The sequence below is a fragment of the Furipterus horrens genome, unplaced genomic scaffold, assembly GCF_987537825.1.
Source record: "Furipterus horrens unplaced genomic scaffold, mFurHor1.1.pri manual_scaffold_4, whole genome shotgun sequence".
Lineage (NCBI taxonomy): Eukaryota > Metazoa > Chordata > Mammalia > Chiroptera > Furipteridae > Furipterus > Furipterus horrens.
In genome coordinates this window covers 147,626,804-147,652,031 of record NW_028327174.1, presented here as the reverse complement: position 1 = coordinate 147,652,031, position 25,228 = coordinate 147,626,804, and positions in this window count along the sequence as shown.

The window sequence follows — 25,228 nt, the reverse complement described above, 5'->3', positions numbered from 1 at the left end:
AAAAATGGAACTGCCTTTTGAACCAGCGACTCCACTACTAGGATTATACCCGAAAAATCCTAAAACACTAATTCAAAAGAACTTATGCACCCCTATGTTCATAGCAGCACTGTTTACAATAGTTAAGTGCTGGAAACAGCCTAAATGCCCATCTGTAGATGAGTGGATCAGGAAGCTGTGGTACATTTACACAATGGAATACTATGTAGCAGAAAGAAAGAAGGAACTTCTGCCATTTGCAACAACATGGATGGAACTAGAGAGAATTAAGCTTAGTGAAATAAGCCAGGCAAAGAAAGAAAAATACCATATGATATCACCTAATACAGGAAACTAAAGAACAACACAAACAAATGAACTAAATAGGACAAAGAGAAGGATAGCAGTCAATAGGGGGAGGAGGGAGGGAGAGAAGGGGGATAAGTAAGGGAAGGGTTTAGTCAAAGAACGTGTATAAATGACTCATGGACATAGACAATGGGGAGGGATATGATTGTGGGAGAAGGGGTGGGCTGGGTGGGGGAGAGCAATGGGGGAAAAATGGGACAACTGTAACTGAAAAACCAAAAAATAAAAATAAAAATAAAAAAATAAAAAAAAGTAAAATACCAATGGCATATTTCATTGATCCAAAATATATATTTCAAAAATTTATATGGAACCAAAAAAGACCCTGAATAGCCAAAGCAATCTTGAGAAAGAAGAACGAAGTAGGAGGGATCGTAATGCCTGATATCAAACTATACTACAAGGCCACTGTAATCAAAATAGTTTGGTACTGGCATAAGAACAGACACATACATCAATGGAACAGAATAGAAAGCCCAGAAATAGACCCAGGTCTCTATGGTAAATCAATACTTGACAAGGAGGACAGGAACAAAAATGGAGTAAAAATGGCCTCTTCAGTAAATGGTGTGGGAAAACTGGACAGGTTTGAAACTAGACCACCAACTTACACCATACCCAGAATGAACTCAAAATGGATAAACAAACTTAATTATAAGTCTTGACACAATAGAAGTCCTAGCGGAAAACATAAGCGGTAAAATTTCAGATACACCATGCAGCAATATTTTTGCTGATGTATCTATTAGGGCAAGGGAAATAAAGGGAAAAACTAAAAAATTAGACTACATCAAATTAAAAAGCTTCTGCACAGATAAAGGAACCATCAACAAAATGGAAAGGGAACTGACTGCATGGGAAAACATATTTTCCAATGATAACTTGGACAATAGTTTGAGCTTCAAAATATATGAATAAATAAACTAAAAAAAAAAAAAAAAAACCATATTCTGTACATGGCCTACCAGCTCCTGCTTTTTCTCTCTATCTTCCCTTTCATGCCACATTCCTTTGCTTGCTTTGTATTTCCTTGATGATTAATATTCACACAATAGAATAGTGTCAATCTTATATAATGAGTGGGTTGTGTGGTGCAACAGTTGATAAGGTTACATTTCTTAGAAAGACCAATCCAGCTAGTCAAATTTGCTTTTTAACTTAATATGGATTATATTAATCCATTCTATCTCAAATTAAGTTACATTAAAAAAATATTTAGGAAATCTTCAAAATATTCAGAAGAGGACACTGTGTGTAATAATTCTCACTACATGTACCTCTCTGCAAAAAGACCCATAAACACACTCATGTATATCGTCGTCGTCGTCGTCGTCGTCGTCGTCGTCGTCGTCGGCAGCCGTCCGTCTCGAGAGACGATGGTGTAGCTTCTTAAGAGTCTATCTGCACCGCAGAGAATGGCTGTGCAGTCCGACTCGGGAGTGACATGGTATCTGTCTCCTCCCGTGTTGAATTGACATCTTGCGATGACGCTGAAGCTACAGAGCTTGGGCAGGGTAATATGGAGGGTCTGCTGTTGCCCATGCATCAGACCCCCCCTCTCTTCGCAGCTGAAGGGTCCAAGGGAAAGACGGAGTCGATACAGCTTGGGTTCAGGTGCGCCGCAGGAGTTGCCGGTGTTGACTACAACATCAAACCGCCTTAGGGACTCCGGCTCCGGATTTTCTGTCGGGGTTTACTCCCTTAGCCTTTCCCCTGAAGAGGTATGCCGCAAGGCAGCGGAGGTTTTTTGGAGTCAGAGTTTTCCTTCTCTGATGTGCCCTGACTGGAAGATCGAACCAGCGACACTTAGCTCGCAGGCCGACGCTCAATCCACTGAGCTAAACCAGCCAGGGCTTCTGTTTATATATAGAAAACATCTGAAAAAATTTTCAAAAAACTGTTCTCAGTAGCTGACTTTGGAAAAGACAAGTATGATAGATTAGAAAAGATAGTTATTTTTTATTACATATGTTTTCATAGTGTTTGAAATTTTTACCACATTTTCAACAAAAAAATGATAATTATTTTTTCAGTCAAAATTATTACAATATAGCCCTAGCCAGTGTGGCTCGGTTGATTGGAGTGTCACCTGTAACCAAAAGGTTGTGGGCTCCATTCCTCATCAGGGCACATACCTAGGTTGTGGGTTCAATCCCTGGTCCTGGTGCATATGATCCCCAGTCCAGTCACATATGCGGGGCAACAAATCAATGCTTCTCTCTAGCACCAATGTTACTTTCTCTCCCTCCCTTTCTCTCTAAAAGCAATAAAAAAAATGTCCTTGGGTGAGGATAAAATATATATGTAAATTAATACAATATAATAACACTACATTTTTGCAAAATAACTATCAAATAGAAAAGATAAACATGTACTTGTGAGGAGAAAAAATTCCTTTGGTCTTTTGCTTTATACTTTTTCTCAATATAGCCATTTCTTCAGCCAGAAAGTTAGAAATTTCACTGGCATGTAATCCAAAGTTGTATTCATTGTATAAACTCAAGAAGGGTTCAACCATATCACTTCTGCATAGGAGGCAGACACAGTCTGTTGAAAAGTTCCTGTAAATTTGATGGGATTTGTAACCCTACATCACCCATGGGCTCAGGCTGTCAAGCAACCAGACAAAATCAATAAAGACTCCTTACTTGTACTCAGAATCCTAGGACATTTTTGATGTGTTACCAGTCACTTGGTCTGAACCATGTTCTGGCAGATTGTGATCATGTTTTTGCACTGGTCTGGAGTGATCAAATCCTTTCTTTTTGAAGATGACATAGTTTGGTGTAGTATTTATTTCCCAAAGTGAGTAATGCACTGAACACTAATCCCAGGAGTTAGTTATACTTTTTAAAAAGTAATAAATGTTTCTTTACTATTTCACTTTCTTGGTAAATGCCAAGCATCCTCATCATATTAATAACCTAGAGAAGTTCTGTAGTAAAGAAATCTTAATGTTGTTTGATCCACTATTTGCCAAGCTTATATGATTAAGCAATTTTTAGTTTCTTTGGGACATAACACAACTGAGCACAATTTTGGAAACCTCTGGTGTGGATATAAGTGGAACTCTCTTATCATTTATGTGATCTTGGTCAAGTGATTTAATTTTGAAAGCTTTTTAGAAAATAAAATGGGGATAAAAATATATGAGGATTAGTTTAATGAAATAATATATGAAGGAAAACCTCCATAGTGAAGGAGACAACTGACATTCATTCTGTACTTTTCTGCTCTCCTGTCCTTTCCTGTTCCTCTTAGTTATTAGGCAAACCCTCATAGAAAGGATGTGACCTACAGGAAACAGTATTGCTAAAGCATAAGTATTAGAAAATGAGAAGACCTCTCCTCTTATATTATGGTGCACATTCCCAGTATGGCTAAGACCTGAAGGAGTGTGACTAAAAGAGAAAATGAGAGTGAACTGAAAAATATGAACCACTCTTCTATATGTTGCTTCAATCAGGTTTTAGTTCACGCACCCCCCCCCCCAAATGTGGGAGGCAGAGAAAAGACGGCAGTGCAGTAGGTAGCAGTGTTGTCTGCTTGTTCTCATCACAGAAGGACTTGGAGTGCAAACATGGAGTGGAGTGAGTGCAGATTTCAGACAGCACAAATAGGGAAGGGATTGTGGGAGTGGCATGAAAGAGGGCAGAAAGCTCAGCCTGTGCTCTCCAAATGGAGTTGCTGGGCCTCCCAGCCCAGCACCTCTGCCGCACTGCACCCGAAAGGGGCAGATGATGACTGGCTTATTAGGGGAAGCTTGGAAGCTTCCCAGTGCTATAGGCACACCGACCAGCAAAGTCCCGGAGGGAGTCAGCGAGAAGGTTTGGCTGAAACAGCCAGAGGCATGGGAAGACAGTGAACAGCCCAGACTGTGAGAAACTGTATGAACTGAGTCTAGGTGGGGACTGCCTTGGCTGGCAACCCTGGGCTGATAACTCTGTGCCCTGGGCGCTTGCACCAAGGTTTCACCAAACAAAAAAGCAGAGCTGAGCCTGGGAGAGGGGCTCATATGGAAAAGCTGTGGAAGAATTGAAGACTTGTTATGGACCCCAGGAAGGCAAGTGGCACACTCAGGTGTACAGGCAGGGATGCAGGCTGGTGCTGCAGCTTGGAGGCAACACAGAGACTTTTTTGGAGGAGCAGAGACAGGACTTGAGGCTGGGCAAAGACTATTGGTATGCGCACACTGGCCCACCAAAAGAACAGCTTGCCAGACAAGACTGAGGAGGGCTGAGGATGCTGCAGGGCCATGGGGGAGGGGACTCAATTAAGTGTGGCTCACAGCAGAGTGGCAGCAGGCCCACGAGTGAGAGAATAGCAACCCCAGAGTCAAGCTAGATCTCACAGCCAGCCAGCCAGAAAAGATTTGAAACTCATGGAATTCTGACCAGGGGTGGATCCAGAAAAAGGACAGTGCACAAATGTTGTACTGGCATCTCCACAAAAGAACTCAAGACAAGGTGGGCAGAGTGACTCTCAATCAACTAGCCAGAGGGAAGCATCCACCAAAGAGTAACTGAAATACAACCAGACAGCTTAAACAAATGGCATAAAGGGCATCCCAAGAGCATCAGGCTCAGGAGATCAAAGAGATTGCATCACTGAATCCTCCAGGTCTCCTATACAGAATCTCAAACCATGAAGGCGGGAAATCAAAGCAGACAAATCTAAGAAACAAAAACAAACAAGAAGCATCCAACATGGGGAGACACAGAAACAACCTCCCAATGAAAGGAAAAGAGGAATCCCCAGAAAGAGAGATAAATGAAACAGACATAAGATAACTATCAGACATGGAATTCAAAAGAATGGTTATAAGGAAGCTCAATGAATTTGACAAACTCAAAGAAAACTACAATGAACTCCAGGGGACTTACAAAGAACTCCAGGGAAGCTACAATGAACTCACAGAGAACTACACCAGCATAAAAAAAGGATATAGAAACTATCAATAAGAACTAGGAAGAAATGAAGAATACCATTTCTGAACTGAAGAACACAGTAGAATCAATCAAAACAGGCTAAATGAAGCAGAGAATCAGATCAGTGAGTTAGAGGACAATGTAGAATAAAATTCCCAGACATACAACAATATGAAAAAAAGACTTAAAAAGAATAAAGAGGGTGTAAGAGAACTGCTGAACAACATCAAATGAAAAAATATTCAAATCATAGGGATAGAAGAAGGTGAAGAAGAGGAGCATGGTATAGAAAACCTGATCGAAAAAGTAATGACAGAAAATTTTCCTAACTTGATGAGAGAAAGTCATGCAAATCCAGGAAGCACAGAGGGTCCCAATGAAGATGAACCCAGAAAGGCCCATTCCAAGGCACATCATAATTAAAATGGCAACATTCAAAGACAAAGAGAATCCTAAAAGCAGCAAGAGAAAAACAGCAAATAACATATAAGGGAGCTCTGATAAGGCTATCAACTGATTTCTCAACAGAAACACTACAAGCCAGAAGGGAATGGCAAAAAATATTCCAAGCAATGAAAAACAAAGGCCTACAATCAAGAATACTCTACCCAGGAAGGATCTCTTTCAAAATGGAAGGTGAAATAAGAAGTTTCTCAGACAAAGGAAGACTAAAAGAATACATCTCCACCAAACCAGCATTGCAAGAGAGGCTAAAGGGAATGCTTTAAGGAAAAGAAGAAAAAAAGAGAGGGAGAGGAACACAGGTACAAAGGGAAATGAATAAATACCTGTCAATAATAACCTTAAATGTAAATAGATTAAATGCTCCAATCAAAGGACATAGGATAGCAGAATGGATATGAAAACATGACCCACATATATGCTGTCTACAAGAGACATACCTTAAAACAAAAGATTTACACAGATTAAAAGTGAAGGGATGGAAAAAATATTCCAAGCAAACAGACATAAAAAATAAGCTGGGGTAGCAATACTCATATCAGACAAAATGGATTTCACAGCAAAGGCCATAAATAGAGACAAAGAAGGGCATTTCATAATACTGAAGGGAATAATCCATAAAGAAGATATAACCCTGGTAAACATATATGCACCCAACATAGGAGCACCCAAATATATAAGCAAAATACTAGAAGGCTACAAGGAGAATATTAACAGCAACACAGTCATAGTAGGGAACTTTAACACCCCATTACCAACAATAGACAGATCTTTGAAGCAAAGAAGCACCAAGGATATTGAGGCATTGAACAACACACTAAACCACATGGACTTAACTGATATTTATAGAACTTTTCACCCAAAGAAACAAAATATACATTTTTTTCAAATGCACACAGGACATTTTCAAAGATAGATCACATGGTAGGACACAAAACAAGCCTCAACAAATTCACAACAATTGAAATATCAAGCATCTTTTCAGACCACAATGCCTTGAAACTAGAAATCAACCTCAAGGAAAAAAAATCAAAGACATTCAAACTCATGGAGAATGAATAACAATATTAAGTAATCAATGGGTTAACAATGACATTAAGGAAGAAACCAAGAAGTTTCTGGGAACTAATGATAATGAACACACAACAGCCCAAAACCTATGGGATATAGCAAAAGCAGTCCTGAGAGGAAAGTTCATAGCAATATAGGCCTACTGAAAAGGATAGAAGAATCTCAAATAAAAAATCAAACCCTATAGCTACAAGAACTAGAACAACAACAAACAAAGCCCAGGGTGAGTATAAGGAAGGAAATCATCAATACCAAAGCAGAATTAAATGACATAGAGACTAAACAAACAATTCAAAAGATCAGCAAAAGAAGGAGCTGGTTCTTTGAAAAGATAAACAAAATCTACAAGCCTTTAGCTGGGCTCATCAAGAAAAAAAGAGAGGGGACCCAAATAAACAAAATCAGAAACAGAAGTGGAGAAATCACGACCGATATCACAGAAATATAAAGGATTTTAAGAAATTACTAAAAACAACTGTATGGCAAGAAACTTGACAACCTAGATGAAATGGACAAATATCTATAAACATATAATCTTCCAAAACTGAATCAAGAGGAAGTAGAATGCCTGAACAGACTGATAACAACAAGTGAAATTGAAGCAGTAATAAAAAAAACTCCCGGCACACAAAATCCCTGGACTGGATGGCTTCGCAGGCAAATTTTACAAAACATTTAGGGAAGAACTAATGCCTACCATTCTCAAACTATTCCAAAATATCCAAGAAGAGGGGAAACTCCCAAACTCATTTTATGAAGCTGATATTACCCTAATTCCAAAACCAGGTCAAGACACAACAAAGAAAGAAAACTACAGTCCAATATCACTGATGAACATAGATGCTAAAATCTTCAACAAAATATTGGCAAACAGGATCCAGCAACACATTAAAAAGATTATAGACCACGATCAAGTGGGATTCATCCCAGGGATGCAAGGATGGTTTAATATTCACAAATTAATAAATGTCAAAGAACATGTATAAATGACACATGGACATGGACAACGGGGTGAAGAATGACTGTGGGAGAAGGGGTGGGCTGGTTGGGGGGAGGAGCAATTGGATAAAATGGGACAACTGTAATTGAAAATAATTTTAAAAATGTGGGCTATAGAAATTTTTTAAAGTAGGAATTTCTCCAATTTTCTTCTTAAAAAAACAAATAAAAAAACTGAGACCAAACTTACAATTAGAAATTTCTAAACTAAATATAAAAATATAAACTCTATAGGGTCCTGGTTAAGATTCATTTACTTGCATTTAAGCAGTTTATAGAAGGTCCACTTATCAGTGTCATAAATAATAGCCTACATTCCCAACACTCTTTCTAATCTGTTACCAAACCATCCATTGTCTTCTTGTTTGATATACACCCCATTCTTTGAGGTGAAGCAATATAGTTTGGATTTAAGCATACATTTAAGAACCACATATAGTTTTATTTATTTATTTTTAAAAAATGAATCCTTGATATCAATTGGGGTCCTTGCTCCTTAAGATCTAATAAGATCTATTCAAAGCCCCCTCTGCACCCAGTGCTATCAGTAAATTTTTGTGTGAATTCTCAGCAGGTTTTGCTACCTATAGTACCAAGTTCTGCTTCTGCTGAGAGTTCAGTTACACATTTTCTGCTCATCCTATACGTGCTGTCCCCAGGAGCCACTTTATCAACCCAAATGTAAAGCTCAGTCCCTTTAATTGATGTTCAAAACACAACAAATAAATAAAATACAGAATTTTATTATATGACTTTATGGGTACAAAAGAACATTTAGGGAAAAGAAGGGAGTTTATATTTCAGAAGCATAAACAATGTAAAAAATAACCAGTCAGCATTCCTTTCTTAAAGTCTGGTGGCTGTATATGTGAAGCAGGGCTTCAGGGTTTCTCCATATGCCAACTCTGATGTCTCAGGCTTTATTCTCTCCTTTCTGTATTACTTTTCCCTCAGGAACAATGGGGAAAAAATCCCCATGCCTCCAAAATAACCTAGTTGATATTAGGCAGTGTCTTTATTGTTCAGGACAGTCATTACATTCCTATTGTCATTTGTTCTACATAAAGGAGCCAATGTGAGAAGCAGCTTCAAGTAGAAACCAACCTCTGTTACTACATTATTTGTCCTTTAGATTTTCACTTTCATCTTGGAGTTCATATCCAAACCCATGGTTAGTGGCATGTCAATATGGAAGCTTTGTTGGTACCAAGGAGCAGTTTTAGTGTGGAGGATAACTACTTAATGTGTCCCCCAGAACCCTTTGTATTGAATTTTATACGAGCCACATAGCCTATATCTTAGGCTAGAAAATCCCAATTTTACTTTGTTTACTTTTCCAACTTGGTGAAGGCCTATTCAAGTATTTTCAGAGGATATATATATGGTTGGGAACTTAATTGTGTGTGTGTGTGTGTGTAGATATAGATATATGAATAATCAACAGACATGTTGAATATATCCTTTAAACCATGATAGTTGCACCAAACATTTTTATGTCTGGCATCATAAGGGAATAATATATTTATTTTTAATAAAAATATTTGTCAGACACATGTCACAGAATATAATGATCATATTGCAGTAAGTTGGAATGAAAGCAAGGGGAGCCGGAGTAGGAGCTATATGCTACTGGAGGGATTGTATTGAGCAGCATTATTCAAAATTGCAGTCAGGTGAGTGTCAACCAGTAATGAAATAGAATGGAACAAAGTGGAATAGAAAAATTGGAGTATATCACATATGATATGAATGAGTACTCTTCTGTGAAGTTTTGTTTGTTAGGTGTTTGTGTGTATGGATGCTTATGTGTGTGTACCTCTAGATGCAATGCAAAATATATTTCTTACTGTGAGTCACAGTCAAAGATATTTGAAAGTTATCAGTATAAAGACCAAGCTACATCACGGCAGCATATGAGTGTGGTCACCACAATAGAGTCTGGTCTTTATTCTTGCAGGTAAGAAACAAAATTCTCTTTATACAATGATTCCTCAACTTAATCCTAACTGATCCTGATCCTGAGTAAAAGTCTAAGGTCAGGTTCAAGGTGAGGGCTTCATGAATCAGGCCTGCTATTTCTCTGGGACACAAAAGACCTTTAGGATTGAACCACCATGGTTCAAATCCTGGCTTCCCTATTTATTAGTTGTGTGACCTTGGGCAAGACAACCTTTTGAAGGCTTGGATGCCTCACCTGGAAAGTGGTGATAACAATAATTCTCATTTCTGAGAGTTACATGAGATCACTTATTTAACTTTTAATATAAAGTCTTCACATAGTAAGCTATGTTAACTATGATGATAATTATTTTAGTTTCCACAGCTATAGTTATAATAAATATAAATGTTCGTCTTTACTCCATTTTGTATGCATGTATGTCGGGGTTATGTTGGAGGTCTTATTTTTGATAGGAAAAGGCATATAATTATATATATATATATATATAAATCAGGTCAAAGTTCAGCCATTGTTCATTGAAGGTCTTGTATATTATGGTAATTCTTCCTTTGGAATAGACATAGGCTAAAGACTTGGGCCAGTGGGGAGCTGTGTGGCTGATTTATGTTATCAAGTTCAGAAGAATCAGAATTGTAAACCTATATTTCTTAATTATTCATATCAGATACTACATTTTAGCGATCAGAATCTTTGTGCTACTCCTCTTCCATTATTAAGGTATCTGAGATGTTTCAAAATTCAGACTTTTTTTTTGCATGTGGGAATAAATGTGGGCAGGAACAAAAAAATTATTTTTTTAGCTTAAACTTTAAACCTCCAAAATAACCCCAATGGCAACATCTCTCTGAAGAAATTGGTCTCGTCTCTCAGATTTAGGATATTTTTTGAAATTTTTATCCAAACACTGATAAAGTTGGACTATCCCAAATTAGGTTCTATGCCAATAATTCCTAACTCTCTTGGCAGTTTTTTTTTTTCTTCTGTATGTGTGTTAAAATCTCTGACTGAGCTACAGGCAAGCCAAGAATAGAATAATACACAGAGGCAGGTCCTACCAGCTCAGAAGGCCAAGGTATGCATTACTGAGAATGCATCACAGCTTTATTTTAAGGGTATCAGGGAAGCCTCAGAGTGATTCTTAACACAGTACTCTCCACAGCTTTGCCAATCTATTAGAGTTGGCACTAAAGTAAAATTATTTCCCATTACATGTGAAGAAAGTCATAACTTAATTATACTGACTTTGGGAATTCTAGGAAGCCCTCATCGTTGTCACCTACAGAGCATTATGAAAATTTCCTTGATGATCCAGGATCATTGTCATCAATCACTGCAGAGATTATCTCAGTCAAGTCTACCATATAATGGTGTCCATTAGACCATTACCCCTACATCGAAAACCTCGCTTTTTGAGTTTTCACTTTATTTTTTCCAATATGCTGGAGGTCTTCCCTCCCACTAAGGCTGTTGGTTATCACTTCTTATATCATTAAGGTATGATTATGTAATTATTGGCTGAATAGTTGAAAGAATGTCACCTCCAGAGTCTCTTTTCTAATTTTGCTGCTTCTTATCTACTTTGATCTGAAAAATTAGATCTTGTTAGAATTATACCAAGGAGAGAAGTAGGACCATAACTTAACTGTTGGGATATATGAGTTTATTAAGCTTATAACATTTATGTTGAGTTTTTCCACCTCTTTACTGCCTACATTCCAATGTTTGCAAAGGCTTTTCCATCCTATTCAGAAATGTAAAAAATGTCTCTTTCATTTGAAGACTCTCTACCAAAACGTCAACAGTATTAACATTCAGGATATTGGGGATATAGGTGTTTTCATTGATTTAGATGTTCTTCTTTGTGTTTTTTATTTTTTTTGGTATGTTCTAAGTTTATTATTTTCTATATTTATTAACTTGAACATCAATAACAATACATTTATAATAATAATAAATACTTAATTAGGACTTACTACATACTTTGCCCTGGCTGGTTTAGCTCAGTGGATTGAGCGTCGGCCTGCGAGCTAAGTGTCGCTGGTTCGATCTTCCAGTCAGGGTACATCAGAGAAGGAAAACTCTGACTCCAAAAAACCTCCGCTGCCTTGCGGCATACCTCTTCAGAGGAAAGGCTAAGGGAGTAAACCCCGACAGAAAATCCGGAGCCGGAGTCCCTAAGGCGGTTTGATGTTGTAGTCAACACCGGCAACTCCTGCGGCGCACCTGAACCCAAGCTGTATCGACTCCGTCTTTCCCCTGGATCCTTCAGCTGCGAAGAGAGGGGGGGTCTGCTGCATGGGCAACAGCAGACCCTCCCTATCACCCTGCCCAGGCTCTGTAGCTTCAGTGTCATCGCAAGATGTCGATTCAACACGGGAGGAGACAGATACTATGTCACTCCTGAGTCGGACTGCACAGCCATTCTCGGCGGTGCAGATAGACTCTTCAGAAGCTACACCATCGTCTCTCGAGACGGACGGCTGCTGACGATGACTACATACCAGGTACTGTTCTAAGTTCTTTCATGGGGGTTAGCTCAGTTACTCCTCACAGTGACCCAGTAAGATTAGCACTTTTCTTATCTTCATGTTATTTATGAGAAAATTATGTCCTGAAGAAGAAACCTGATTTGCTAATGGTCACACAGAAAATATGTTAAAGAGCTGGAATCAAACATGGATCTTTTTTATTATTCTCTCTTACTTCCAATCTCTAGTAGATACTTTGATATCTACCCAGCCCATAGTGACCTCTTTTGTGAGAACTGACCTCCATATACCCACCCTCTTATTTTTCCTAAAGCTATAGGCTCATATTCGGCCTACTTTTTCCATCCCCTCTCTGTGGCACAGGTGATTGGGTAAGAAGTAGTTATCATATTAGAACCAGGTAAATAAAAAATAATTTTTAAAAATTAGGTTAGTTTTGGACAGTTGTTTTCTTACCATATAAATGAAGTTGCAGAGAAAATCGCTCTGCTAAAAAAGAGAAGGATGTGACCAGAGTTACAAAAGCAAAGCAAACTTGAGACAGAGAATGTCTTGGATTCCTGACAGCTATTCAGAGTTTGGTGTAGACCTTAAAAACCCAAGTGGCTTTTGAGTTTCATTGACCCCCAAGCATTGCTATGAAGTTGTAACTGTTATAATTTTGTCGTTTTTGCTTAAAGTAGTTCAAGTTGGACTCAGAATATGTCCATAATTCACATTGCACCTTAGTTATTTTCCTAAAATAAATCATTTTCTGCCATTACTCTTCATTGAATCTCCACCTTGATTTGTCCACAGTGTTTCTCCACTCTGCATTCCTATTCTGGTTCCCCACCGCAAACCCAGCACTCCCTAGCAAGCTGCTTGTGTCCCTAATTCACCATTCTCTCACAACTTTCTCTGCTGCTGGCTATCCCAGCCCTCACACTTCCCTCCTCCTCACAGAGTTAGTAGTGAGCTTCTAAATCTCTTTGTGAGAGCTGGTTTTTAAGTGTTCAAAAATTTTGCAGTCAGTTGATACCATATTGATGGCCTGAAATCAGCCCAGTGGGAGTATTTACACCATTAAATTTGGCAAGCTCTACAAATCAGGACACCCACCTCTCCCCAGAGCCAGTTGTTAAATATTTACCTCAAACCACTGCTGCTGGCACTTACCATATTGTTTTGCCATTTTCTTTTGATCATCTGTCTCCTTCCCTCAAGCACTGTGAGCATCAGTGGGGAAGACAGAGGGCATATGGATACTGGAAAAAGAAGGACATAAACAAAAGTAGGAATTTTAATCTCTTACCTCTAGTACTCTGAAATCAAAGGACCAGTGAAAAGCCACCTGCACACATTTTTTTTTTTCTGCTTTGAATAGACCATTAGAAGAGATAATAACATCTACTCTTTGAAAGTTGTTTTGAGAAGAGATGTGCATTTTTCTTCCCATTGCCTATTGCAACTCTGGCACCCGGTGCCGTCAAGTCAAGGAAGTCCTTGTTAAAACTAACCTCAGCAAATAAAGCCCATTTGCTCTCATGCTGACTAAAGTAAAGATTAAGTCCAGCTGATCTTCAGTAAAAATCCAACTATTACAATAAAGACCATTATTTGCTCACTTTTAATAATTTCTATAATCTGTTTTAACTTTTCCCTACTGAGCCCATTTTATTCAACTTTCATGAAATTGTGGTTTCCTCCTCAATTAATAACAAAAACTATTAAAGCTGAAGTGACTTGAAGAATCTTAGTCAAACCATCATCTTTAATAGAAGAAAAAATAAGACTCAGATAAATAGAAAAAATTTGCCAAGCTTATACAGTTAGCTGTTAGCAAAGCTTATACCAAAATCCAAGCTTCTTGAATACTTAATTCAGTGTTATTTCCCTTTTTCTCATTTACTTTTATTTTCAAACTGTGGTAGTTAGTGAAGCTAAGAAAACATGACTTTCAACCATTCTTTTCTATGAAATATTTGTTTTTTGAAGGCACATACAACCTTTCTCTCTCGGCAGAACTATTGGGTGCTTTGAGTCTCCCTGGAGTTTTCCTACATGAACAGTGGGGTCCCAGTGCCTTTTCCTGTTTGTTTATGTCCTGCTGGTTCCTTTTGATTTCAGTTTCATGTTTTATGTAGCTCACATGGTTCTGCTTTAGCTGGCAGGGTTCTGCTTTCAACATTCTGGAGATAAGAAAAAGGCAGAAATAATCTTACTGGGGTTGTGCTGGGGTTAGTAAACAAACAAACAAATTAATTAAAGAAAAAAAAGGATGAGCTATTATGGCAGAAGTGACTGCAGCTGTTGAAAATGCAGCTGGATGGAGTGTCTGGTCACAGGCACACACATGCACATAGACACACAGGCTCATTTCAATGCAGGGAGTGGTTTTTCTGTGGCACGTGCTGTGTGTGCAGAGGGCAGGTGAGATGCAGGTGTATGATGTGGCTGGAATGGAGAAAGGTGGAGACTCTGAGGATGGCAGGTGGGTGCCCAGTTTGTGTGTAGCCCTTGTGAATGCAAAGGGTGGGGAAGCGCAATGACAGAGGGTAGCAGAGGACAAGGGAGCAGAGCCGCCTTTGTCAGAGGTGTACATACATACATGTTTTTTCTTGCTCATCTGTCAATAGTGAGACATCCTTCTTTTCTTTCCTAAAAAGAATTCATAATGGTTTGTGAATTTAACATATGGAATATTTGTTAATTAAAGTTTATTGAGTATTGCTATATGGGGGACACTTTGCGTCTATCTCAAAACCTTGTAAAAACTGTAAAAGATCTTACAACCTCTATGTGATATCACAGGAAAAGGAGGCATTTGCTATTGTATATTTTCTGTAAGATCATTAACATTCAACTTTTTTAATACTGTAAAATGGGCGGTATTGTTTTGCATTGTTTTCCTTTTACTTGCCCAGGGTTAGTGGGAGCAAGACAATAGCGAAGTGGTTGCTGTATGAGGAGCCATTCAAGAATGACCTTTTCCCTTTCCAGAATGGGAAGCACATGTAATCTCCTTCAAAATATCCTATTGGTCACATAGGTCAGCCTTATTCAGTGTGGGTGGGGAATACAGAAGAGCATGAACATCCATCCGCAGGCAAGTATCACTAGAGGCCCTCATGGTGGTTGACTACCACACCTACCAGTTATTGTAAGAATTAACTAAACTGATGTAAATAAGGACATAGCCTGGCATGTATCAAGCACATCTTAAGTCTTAATTAAATGTTAATTATTACCATCATTAATTTGTTGAAAGTAATTTAAAAGTTAATATACAATTTATGTTTAAAATTTTGAAAATGCAAAAAGAGTGCATAAAAATGTAAGTAAGTAGAAACACCCACTTCTTACTTCTTTCTACTTTCTCACCTAGAACAGTATATATAACATAAAACATTCAATGAGGCTTGTCAAAAATATATTAGAATTTTTATAGTTTTGCAGGTAACTATATGGCTATTTGAGAAAAGTTTTAACTTCAAAGTTTCAGTATTTTACAGTGCATTCTCACATCTATTTTATGCATGTTTGTTGAAATTATACACAAAAAAAGAGATCAAGAGCAAATTTGATTCAATATGGTAAATGCTCTTTAGGGTTCTGTAAGTTCATAAATTTCTTCTATTCTGAATACAATTGATGTTTGTTTTATTAAATGATAGAAATCAACTAAGTCTATTTTAAGAGAAAAGGGCATGTTTAAGCTCAGAGGTGGGAGAGTGTGTGACATAGACCCAGAGGTTCAAATGATACCTTCAGGTCATTCCCTGTCTTGCCTTGCTTTCTCCCATTTGGTGAGCAACTTGTCACCGACATCCCCAAACTTCCACATTTATAGCATAGCAGTAGAATGGAAATAAGACTTTCTTTCCCAGTTCCCATCTGTCAGTCTCAAGTCACATGCTCACTCCTGAGCCAATTACTGAAGTTAGGGAGATAGATGAGTAGCCTGATAGGCCAGTCTGTTGTTTGGATTTCTTTGAGATGAAAATGATGATGGTGATGGTGGTGGGGTAGTGCATGAGGCCAGAGTCAGGGGGAACTTTGATTTTTATTTCCACTAGCTCACCAAAGGAACCAGAAGAAACCATGTGGGAAAGTGTTTAGAAATAGGAAAAATTATAGCTAACATAATAAGGAGAATTTATGATAGAAGTGATCTGTAAAATGAATTAAGAAGAACTGTTTAGAATAACTATGTTTCCTAATTATATGTAGAACAATTTACTTTAGATTTTATAAAGGAAGAAAGTGCGTGGTTTGTATATCCTACGGCTTCAAGGTTAAAAGACATCTCACCTGTAAGGAAAAAAAAATCTTTCCTGCTTATTGTTAAAAGATGGGCTACACAAAAGTTAGTTTTTAAGTAACCTATAAAGTATAAAATTTTGAAGTATAGCAAGCTGCACAAAAACATTGTGAAAATTGTATACGTACCCAATATTTTTAAACTTTAGCTCAGGAACTATCTATTGCTGAAGGATGGTGGAGATGCAAAGAAGAAGAATCTTCAACTTCTAGTCTTTTAATTTGATTTTGTCTGTCTTATCCTGCATGAATTTTTCTTTGAAGGAAAGATTCTGTTCAAAAAAGAGAGAAAGAAAAAGAAAAAAAACTCGTTTCAAAAACTCATGTCATGAAAAAGCAGATTATACAGTGTTTGTATAAGTTAATCAATTCATTCCGTTTTCTCAAACATTTGTTTAGTACCCACTATACACAATGTTGGGCAAACAGACACAAAATACTTCTCTTCCCTCTTGGAGCTAAGAATTCAGGATATATCTGTTGTTGTCTTGGGATTAGTATAAACTCAGAAACTGCCCCAAATCCACTAACATTTGACAGTTATTTAGAAAGCTCCTATTACATGCAAGGTAGTGGGTAGAGCAATGGCACTGGTGGGCGCTGGGAATGAAAGATGAATAGCAATCTCTGCTCTCAGAAAAATCACAAATCAATAGTTTTTGGTCTCAAAGATGGTGGACTTTTAACCTCCTCTTTGTCTTCCACTTGCAGCGAGGGAGGAAATATGAAGTGAGTGTTGTCTTCTATATTTCTCATGCCCCCCCCCCCTTAAAAAAAAGTCCTTCTGTGAGGTTTAAGGAACCACTCTGAGGAAAAATGATGACAATACAATAGCTCTTGGGTGGCTAAATCACAACTCGTGGACTATTTGTAAATCCCAAGAGGACTGTTCAGTATCAATTTCATTCCTAACACTGAAACAATATTTCAAACGCAAAGCCTTCTTGGAGGGGAAAGTTACATGTTTTTATTTATAACATCTGTTCTTTAATGCAGAATTCTTAGAGCAGAGTTTCTTAGAATGTGGTCCATGGATCACCTATATTAGAGTCACGTGGAGAACTTATTAAATGCAGGTTTCTGGGCACCACCCCAGTCCTTCATAATGAGAATCTGCAGATTCCAGAATTCAGCAATTTAAACAAGGACCCCAGGTGAGTCTTGCGTACACAAATGTTTCAGAAACAATATTTCAAAAACTTAAGTTGTATACGCTCTCAAATGGGTAACCAATCTTACTGTGTAGGATGTAGTCATTCATTGTGTCATGAGTCCGCAACACTAATGAACTCAATTAAAACAGCAACAACAACTCCCCAATATACCATTAAACAAAGCCATTTGGGCATGGTAGCTGTTAAGGAATTTTTCTCCATACATCAGTTTTCTATTCTTACCCAAATGAAAGTGACCCTTGGCTTGATAACAGAGTATCCTTGTTTTCCCACGTCACAATAATTTAGGGATGTAATAACATTAACAAAAGAATAGCAACATCCAGCAACTCCATCCTCAAATTCCTCCTGAAATATCCGGGACATCCTGAGAGGTACCTCCTACGTGCTCTTGCGCAGCCCCTAGATGGCCTCATCTTCTTTCTTGCTCCTCAAATTTGCAATAATATGGCTCTGACCCTATCACTGTTGAGGCCTGGCTTCCTACTACTGAATTGCTAGGAAAACAACAACCAACCAAAAACAAACAACAAGAACAAGAACAACAACAACAACAAAAACAGCTCTGCAGAGGCTGTAGTTTTCTGCTCCCAGTGTTCTAAACCTAGGAGTTCAATTTGTTCCTGCTTTCATGCTTCCAGTTCCAATAGACTATCCTGCCAGTGAGGAACACATTCTTTAGCTAGCCCTGTTTGTCCTCTGTGCCTGTGGCTTTAAATGGACCTACCTTTTACCCTCAATGTCTTGCCAGAGAGTGGATTGATGTGACTCTCCTTTGGACATATCTTCCTCTGCATAGAAACTGGTCAGAAGTCATTCATGGATGGGTTTGGGACACTGGGTAAGGAGCTGATGGTACGCACATTAATCATTTTTTCTTACAAAGATTCTTCCCTGGGTTAGCAATGTCATGAAGGACACAAGGCTTTCAGTCTTCTTGCTCCATGAGGTACAGCTTCTTGGCTTGTTCTCACACTGGTTCACTCCATGATTAGAAGAAAGGATGGCTGCAGAAGTGGCAGAAATCAAATACAGACCCAACATCCAAAAAGAAGAAATGGGATAGTCCCTTCCTTCATTTCTGTTTTAACACTAAGGAAATCTCTCAGAAAATTCCCAGCAAGTTGACTAATCTCATAGACTGGAACTGTGGGGTCACAGGCCCACCCCCACACCAACCACTGTCAAGAAGAATGAGTTAACCTTGCTGTTTTTCACTTAGAATATTCAATATTTCCTTCCTGAGTGCTAGACACATTAATAAAATTGAAATGTTATTAGAAGAGAAGAAAAGAGGTAGGTTTGGGATAGGCAACCAAGAGTCTCTATTGAGAGACTCCTGGTCCTTCATGATAAAAACAGCTCTTGAAGACCAATGGAGTCGTTCATGTCCTGATCTTCAGCATGTTCACAACTCCTAGGTTCTGACTCTGAAATCCCATAATAGCCAGAAGCCCATCTCATGTCTTGGCTTACAATAATGGGGAGTTATTTGATTTTTTAATTAGTTACCCACAATCCACAGTGTCTGGTTTCTCAATTCATTTCTGATCACCCCTGCTTTTTTTTTTTTTGTAAAAATAAATAAATAAATACAACTGAGAACTTTCAATAACTTTTCAGTTAGATATAAGAAACATAAAAGTTTAATAAAAAACAACTACATTTCTTTCCTACCTGGCTGCTTGAAGATCGGCTGCCATCATGAACAACACAGTAACTATCCAGACCAGGAAGTTCATGGCCTACAGATGATTTCAGCAGAAACAAATGGTCACTGACATCCTGCACTCTGAGGAGTTGACAGTACCTAAGTCAGAAATTCAGGGAGAACTAGCCTGAGTGTAATAAGACCACACCAGATGTCATCTTTGTGCTTGGATTTAGAACCCATTCTGTGGTGACAAGACAGCTGGCTTTAGCATGATTTATGATTCCTTAGATCATGCAAAGAAAAATTAACCCAAACAAAAACTTGGTTTAGACATGGCCTGTATGAGAAGAAATAGACCTCAACAAAACAAATCAAAAAAAGACCCACAAGGACAAAACGAAGAAAGCCGGGGGAACTGCAAAGACCATTGTTGGTGCCGGCATAAAGAAGTAACGTTTCGGTGGTGACTGTAGTGCTTGTGCAGACTTTTCATGAGAGGATTAATAAACTAAGAACTTTTATGTGAAGGGAACAACTGTGATTTAAACAAAACATTGTTTATTGATGTCTTCTAGGGTTTGCTAATCATTTCAGTTCTGAGCATCAGAACGCTTATTTTTCAGAAACAGCCAATGACTTCAATTGTGTAAGTAGCATAAGCCACTGAGCACAACCTCTGAATGAAAGCTGTAAAATGTATACCCTCCACCTCACTCCAGAAGGCAACATGTGTCCCTAAAAATGGATGGGGAGAGGAAAGGAAGGAAGAAAGAAAGAACTCCTTTAAACCTCTCGAACAACTGCAACCAACCATTAAAGTGAATTAGAACAAAGTGTCAGAAACAGATCTTTAAAATTTTGTTGATGCTTACTCTAAAACCTACTTTTTCTCAAAGCTTCCATGTGTTTATTTGGTTTTATTTCTAGGACTGGTACTCACAGCAGCAGATGTGGAGCAAAAATGAAATCACAAGGACTTTGGTGTTCCAGAGTAAATTGTTCTTCACTGCATTAGTGAGAGAAAACAGATTGTAGCTGGGATAAGAGCAGTATAAATAATTTTAAGTGTGCAATAGCACACAGCATCGATTTAAATGACCTAGTAACTCGGCACCGTCCCAGGCAATTATTTTCTAACCAGGATTTATGTCATGTGTTGTCAGAAAGCAGTCCAAACCTTGGACACAGATACACATTTAGGTACATATTTTGAAGTTGCTGTTATCAATGGAAAAGACCTTTGAATTGCTTTGTAACCAGCAGAAAGGCCATTTTTTCCTTTCTCTTCTTCAAATTTAATAACCCTCAGTTAAATTAGGGGTAGTCCCCGATTTTCCAGTGATTTAAGTATTTTTTAAAGATGCACATGCAGATTTATTTGAAACATACCTGAATGATGACATCATTAATCATTACAAATATGTGAATGAAATTTTAAAGTCTTATACTTTTATTTTTACTGATATCCTTTATATAGATCTAAAACTATTTCTGGGATTTTAGTGAAACTGCAGAAAAAAATTGAAATATTTTTGTTCCCCACCCTGTCCCCACCTCCTATTTTTTTCTGGGGAAGTAGCAAGACTCAGATTCACATAAAGAACTGTGTGTTAATGTCATAGTCTCAGATTGTCTGGGTAAATGCCAAGAAGCACATCAGAGTTTGTAATGAACCTCCCATTGACAACTCAGTCAGCCTTTTGACTTCCCATTTTATGGTTCCCCACTCTGCCTGACATTATATTTCAGGACTACAGTTGGAATGCTGAGCACAATGGTTTGCACATCCTAATATCAGGTGCTCAGATGGGCTTAATTTTTTTCATTTTGCAGAAATAGGCCTCATGAATGTGAGGTTTAAACTTGATTGTAATTTTGACAACAAAGCTGCCAGTAAAAAGCTGATCTAACCCTTTCATTTGTTTTCCATCTCTCTCACTTATAACTTTCCAAACTAGAATCAGACCTCTGAGACATTTAGGTGAAATTCTGATCTAAGGTATAGAATCTTATCTATGCACTACTATAGTTTATAGTATAAGGAAGAGAAGGTTGTGTGCTAAAGCTTTGTCTCTTTAACTTGTCCAATAATTTTTGTCACTGTTGCTTAATACCCTTTTTCTCTGTGTGTTTTCCCTAAAATGCATTTCATGAGCAAGTCTCCTCCAAAACCTGCTCCATTTTATTTTGCTAATCATAATGAGATAAACTTATTGATCTCTCCCATTCTTCCTTCTTCATGGAGATTAGACACATAAAAAGCAGGATAGCAATGGGAGAATTTGGTAGTGCAGATCAAATGAGGAAAAAAACAAAAAACCTAGAAACTATTCCATGGTCTTACCAGTCCTCTGCCTGGGGCATCCGAAGTCCTTCCCCCTCCATAAATGACACCCCTACCCACAAATAATTGCTAACATGCGCCAGAGACTTGAGAGGAAGAGGAAGGCCCAGGGACAGAAATAGAGAGGGTCAAATAGACTTCGGCCATTGAGAAATGGGTCTGATTTCCTAGTGATTTCCAAGGGTAAAAGTGAGAGACAATTCTGAGAGCTGAGAAGCCACTCCCAAACTCTAACCCCTATGAGTGATTATGGGATGGAAGTTGTGTCTTCAAGAATAATTTGTATATCCTCTGTATTATCTGTGAATACGTGCCCAAGAGTAAGGGAATTAAAAAAAAAAAAAAAGAACTATGTCTCATCTATTAGTAAAGAATAGTACTGGGCTTACTCTAAATTGACTTCAATCTTCTTCATGTTGAATGGAAGCCAAAACAGATTTGTAGCCATAAACACTATGGAAGAGCTTTGTCGGTCTATCTCTCTACCTTAAACACACAGATCAATTTCTACATGAAACTATTTCATTAACTCAATCAATGCATTCAATAGATGAAGATCAGATAATTTATTATCTGTCTATACCCATAGAATGTGTTGGAACAGGCGATCAGAATCAGATTACTCATTTGATTGTAGTATACTGCCTGGCAGTGTCTACAAATTAGAACCTCAAACAGAACAGTGTAGGGGGGTCCTTGCCTATGTGGCTACTTGTGTAAAGCTCTCTGGAGACAGAAAAGCTGGTCCTGAGCCTCCAGAGCTCGCCAGGGTCTTAGTTTACTTTATCTGACAAACTCAAATTCTCTGGACTCGGCATTAGTTATAACTCATTTACTTTCCATGGATATATAAATTCTAGGAAACGAGAAGCTGAATCAGAGGAAATTTTTAGAACAAAGCCTTAAAAGTTATGGTGGAGATGCTATTGGGTTCAGCTCATTGCCTCATTTGCTATTGTTTTTTGCTGCAGTTGTTTTTCTGTGTATAATAAACTGAAACAAACAAATAGAAAAATAAAGCAAGGAATTGTGGGCTTTTAAAGCTAGCAGTGTTCTTGTTGATTATCTGGTTTAAAATTTTATTTTACAGGAAAAAAAACAAAACAAAAAAAAACAGAGCCTGAATGCTTTTATTCATTGACAATTACTCATTTAACTCCTACTGAATAGCTGGCATTGTTCTAGTTCTTGGAACTAAAGTAAACAAAATACCCTTAAGTTTCTACTCTCATGACAACATTCAACTGAGGAATAAAGAAGTATGGATGTGTGTTTGAGCAGAACATCAGGTGGTGATGGGGGCTAGGAAGAGAAAGAAAAGGCAATAGGATCAAAAGTGGGAGCTCTTCTGGGTATGAAAGAAACATTCTGAGGGGCTTTGAGCAGACACCTGACTGGTGTGAGGGATAAGCTATGTGATATCTTGGGGGAGGTGTTCCAGGCAGAGGGAACAGTAAGTGCAGAGACTTGGAGGTGAGAGGATGTCTGAGCGACATCAAGAAGTGTAATTGGAGCTCTGGGCAAGGGGGAAACTGTGAAATGAGATCTCACAAGTATCCAGAGTTCGGTTGTGGAAGGCTGCAGGGCCAAGAAGTTATAATCTATTCTAAGTATGGTAGAAGAAGATTGGCAATTGGTAAGTTTTAAAAGAGAGAATAACACGATTCAATTTATAATTGAATTAGTCATTCTGGCTGCTGTGTGGATGGACATTGGGTGGGGCAGGGGTGGAGGGTGGGCAAGACAGGAGGCAAAAACCACATACACAAATAGAATCAGGAGAGGGTTATAATAGTCCAGGTAACAACAAGGGGCGACTTGAAGCAGGGTGATAGATGATGATACAGCATCAGATTTTAGGAATATTCTGAATATAGAACTAACAGGATTTGCTCAGGAGTTCAGTGTGTTAGAAAATTTTGAGTTCATTTGAGCAAAAAATGATTTCCATTGGGCATTCCAAACCAGAAGTGGATTAGGAGTGCTCCTGGAAAGGAGCCAGGGGCAAGATTTATACCAAGAAAGTATGGAAGCCAAGAAGGAAATTACTTGATAGACTATAGCTTAAAGCCTAGTTGACTGTGATTGGTTATCATTAGTGTTTTGGCTTGGTAACCTGGAGGCACTTACAGGCTTAGCTTCTGGTTTGCTTATGTAGGCCACCACAACATTATAGAGTCACATCAGTCGAATAGCCTTCTTGTTTGATTAACTTAACATGTGTGGGGTATAAGAAAAAGACTCCAAGATGATTCCAAGACTTTTGATCTGACATCCTGGGAAAATACAGATGCTATTTCTTAAACTGGGGACAAAAAGATGAAGCAGATTTGGGAAATGAAAGGAGAAATCAAGAGTTTTTTTATTTTGGTTTTTGACAGGTTAAATTTAGACATCTATCAGTATCCAGAGATGTCAAAAAAGCAACTGCCCATATGAGTCCTGAGGTCAGGAAGATTTTGAATATAGAGATGTAAATTTGAGAATCCTTTTTTTTTTTTTTTTCCTTTTATTTTTTGGTTTTTCAATTACAGTTGTCCCATTTTTTCCCCATTGCTCCCCCTACCCAGCCCATCCCTTCTCCCACAATCATATAAATTTGAGAATCCTTATTGTTGACTTATCTAATCACTGTGGCAGACCTCAGTCAGACTTGAAGCCTAAATTTTTACCTCCTTCTTTGTTCAATGGCTATATCTAGATGGCTTGTTAAAACAGACTTGGTAGAAATTGGCATATTGAGTATTACTTTAATTTTAAATATATTTATCCTGAAATATATGTAATATTTTATGTAAGATATGATTTTGAGAAATGGTATCAACATTAACTGATCATAAGATCACATAAGGCTTCATAGAGTGAGTAGAATGTCAGCAAAGAGCTCCTGGACTACACAGTAGCCTACAGAGCCCCGGTGTGATGTTCCATTTGACCCCCTTTGTTAAGAGAAGTGGTGGTTGTGCTCCTCAACAGCTGGGGCTCTGAACAGAATTACTGTGGAAAGAGCTGCCACATTTCAAGTCAAAAGTCAGAGGAAAGGGAAGAGGAATCATAGAACAGTATGTGAACTATTGGTAGAAAGAAGGAGAAGACCTGATGCTTTATTCTCTAATTTAAAGGATTCAGACCTGAAAGTCTTATTTAACAAGGTTATCTGTTTGAAAGCGAGTTCCAAGAAATCATGGTATTTATTCTAGGATTAGTATCATAGTGTGTATTTGAAGAGCTACATTGTGCAAAGGAGAATGTCTAATATTACATAAAAATGGGATAAGTTGGAAGAGCCTAGATTTGGAGTGCCTAGCAGCGCCACTGGATGGGTAACTCCATTTCCTGAGTTTCACTGCACATTTTTGAGAAAGTAGTGGATGGGAGATGTATGTAACACTGGTACGATACCAAGTGCAGTTTCAAAGACTTCCATACCTACTTTTCTTATTTGATCTGCATGAAGAAGCCATGAGATAGACAAGACAGGTAAGATCATCCTGCT